At 40.5% G+C, this 3364-nt stretch overlaps 1 pseudogene; it reads right to left on the bottom strand.

The window, feature by feature from the left end:
- Positions 1–256: 256 nt before the first annotated feature.
- On the bottom strand, positions 257–2145 carry LOC119360877 (annotated as a pseudogene).
- Positions 2146–3364: the final 1219 nt, after the last annotated feature.

Below are 3364 nucleotides of genomic sequence, written 5' to 3'. Positions count from 1 at the left end.
CACACCTATCTCTATGAAACTTCCTTCATAGTTAGGAGAGGTTTTTTTTAACTTTTTGTCTCTTTTACTGCAGGAAGTTCTCCAAAAGTATGAAAGGCCGGAGGGCTTTGAACCAACCATTCTAGTGTGGTCGGATTCTGTTCAACAGCCCAAGGACTTTCCACACATTTTTGGTTCTTGCCACTACTTGAAGTGATTGCGACAACTACGAAGAAACGATGAATCGCAACTACTGATATATAAGAACCAAAACTGCTCAGAGCATTCCATGCGGCGTAAGCATTTGTATAATCTGGCATGCGACGTGGCATACCCGAAATCCCTAAGAAATGCATGGGAAAGAAGGTCAGATTAACGCCGAAAAAGTGATCCAAAAATGGATTTGGCCTAAAGTTTTAGGATATGTCTGACCAAAGATTTTCCCCACCCAATAGTAAAATCCAACAAATAAAGCAAAAACGGCTCCCATAGGAAGTACATAATGGAAATGTGCAACCACATAATAAGTATCATGTAGAGCAATGTCTAGCCCAGAGTTTGCTAGAACTATTCAAGTGAGCCCGCCGATGGTGAACAAAAAGATGAACCCTACAGCAAATAACATGGGTGTTTTGTATTGTATCGAACCTCCCCACATGGTAGAGATCCAACTAAAGATTTTGATTCCTATGGGCATAGCTATGATCATGGTAGTTGCGGTGAAGTAGGCACGTGTATCAACGTCTAAGCCCAGAGTAAACATATGATGATCCCAAACTAGAAATCCAAGAACGCCTATACTTATCATGGCATAAACCATGCCTAAATACCCGAAGACCGGTTTTCTTGAAAAGGTCGATACGATATGACTAATAATACCAAATCCAGGCAGAATGAGAATATACACCTCTGGATGACCGAAGAACCAAACGAGATGCTGGTATAATATTGGGTCTGCCCCTCCTGCAGGATCAAAAAAGGTTGTATTAAAGTTTCGATTGGTTAATAGCATTGTAATTGCCCCCGCCAGTACCGGAGTGATAATAAAAGTACGAATGTTGACACTAGAACAGACCACACAAAAAGTGGTAATCTATGCATAGTCATTCCAGGTCCACGCATGTTGAAGATGGTTATAAAATTGATAGAACCAAAAATTGATGAAATACCTGATAGATAAAGACTAAAAATTGCTACATACACTGCTCCTCCAAAATGGCTGGTAATACCACTTAAGGGCGGATAGACTGTCCAGCCAGTGCCGCTGCCCACTTCTACTAAGGCTGAGCTTAATAAGAGCAAGAGAATTGGTGGCAACAACTAGAATGATATATTATTTAATTGTGGAAATGCCATGTCAGGTGCACCTATCAGAATCGGAACAAACCAATTACCAAATCCACCTATCATCGCCGGCATAACCATAAAAAAGATCATTAAAAAAGCATGAGACGTTATTGAAACATTATAAAGTTGATGATTCCCACCAAGAACTTGATCGTCGGGTCTGGCTAATTCCATACGAATCAGTAAGGAGAAGCATGTGCCCATCATTCCTGCAATGGCACCGAAGATGAAATAGAGAGTCCCAATATCCTTGTGGTTAGTAGAGAAGAGCCATCGAACCATATTTGTCATTTTTTATTTTAGAAATGAAAACTTTCCTTATCAAAGAGGGGCCGGGGTGCTGGATGAGAAAAGAAAGAGGGGCCCGCCCGGGGGCTGGAAGAGAAAAGAATCATAATTACTGAGCTACCCTGCTCTTTCTTTTTCTAATTCCCTTCTAAGATCCTCCGACTTAAACAAGTCAAGAGCATGCTCACGCTTAGCTCTTTCCAGACTTGCCTTTCTCTTGGGGATTTCTTCCCATTGGATCCTCTGTTCCACTTCCAGGCACCTTCTTGTGGAGCTTTTCGCCTCAAGGAGATCTCGGTTGTGGGAAACAACATTTATAAAGAAAACAGATCCTTCGTCATTCTCCCGCATATCTTGATAAGATGCTTGGAGAAGAGTGAAAGAATCAGTTGTGTGAATATGATCCAGATAGGAACGAAGCGCTTCATTGACCAAGTAGGGCTCGATTGGTAGATAAGTCCTTATTCTTTGATAAAGCGCCACAAATTCCTGAATGACATCTTGTCGCATACTAGACAGCTTTTCTTCCATTAGGGGTATTGTGATCAAGCTCATTCTGAATGAACATAACCCATCCAAGATCCTGCTCGTAAAGGCTCAGGTAGAATTTTAGCCTTGCTAAATGAGATAGAGCTTGGGAATCCAGAATCTCTGGAGGAAGAGTAATAAGGAAGGACACTCAGAAAATATTTAAAACTGGGAGAAGAATAATAGAAATAAAATGCAAAATAAATAAAAGTAGACAAGTAGAAAATAGTAAAAAATCGTATATATAAGGAAACTTAATACAGAAGTGCAAATAGAAAGCAGTAAACCTGCTAGTGGAGAAGAGCCATCGAACCATATTTGTCATTTTTTGTTTTAGAAATGAAAACTTTCCTTATCAAAGAGGGGCCGGGGGGCTGGAAGAGAAGAACTGAATACTAAACGCTGTAAGAGAAGAACCTTAATACTAAAGAAAGTTTCGGGAACTTATTGGTGACTTGATTGGTTCCCTTCCCCCTATTTGCAAAGGATGATTTCCGTGAAGGTGATCTCGATCACCATTCTATGATATTTCTGGATGCTTTTGAGAAGCTTTTCCTTTTACCTAATGCCAGCTATCGACAACTTACTCCATGCTATTACAAACACTTATGAATGAGCCGCACTTGCTTTCCAAAAGAAATTGAAACTATCATGCCTAAGACTAGCCAATAGAAGAAAGAGTCACAAGCAAGCCATCACAGCATCCTTTTTGTTCGCTTTCTTCAACAATGTGAATCTGCCTCACTTCTAATCATAACTCAAATACAAATTCGAGTTCCAAATTGATATTTCCTCACGTAGGCAATAAAATGTGAAACCAATATTCATCATGAAACTTCAGACTAATGACTGTGAGGTTCTGCAAGAGTGACGACGTAGGCTAAAAAAAGTAAACAAAAAACCACCCCTTAAACTCATTTGCTTAAAATTCTTTCCATAGCAACTAGAAAAGTGGAGAAAATCCAATAAGGGGAGGTCCCGGTGAATACAAATCAACTGGAAACCGAACCCCGCATTCATGTCTCTAACAAGGCTATCTAAGCTAAGCGGCCATGGACCCATGGACCCGGGGAATCTGAACCATTAGGTAGAGTTTTAGCTGAAAGAAAACCAGGTCAATCTTCCGATCGCGAGTCTTTACAAGCTTGAAACAACTTAAGCACAGACGGGAGTCGCCCCTTTTAAATTCAGTATTTATGCGGTGCTGAACTAACGAGCGGAT

This window comes from Triticum dicoccoides, chromosome 2B (assembly GCF_002162155.2).
Source record: "Triticum dicoccoides isolate Atlit2015 ecotype Zavitan chromosome 2B, WEW_v2.0, whole genome shotgun sequence".
Classification (NCBI taxonomy): Eukaryota; Viridiplantae; Streptophyta; class Magnoliopsida; order Poales; family Poaceae; genus Triticum; species Triticum dicoccoides.
The sequence above is the reverse complement of the archived record's forward strand: the minus strand, read 5'-3'. Positions and strand labels throughout refer to the sequence as shown.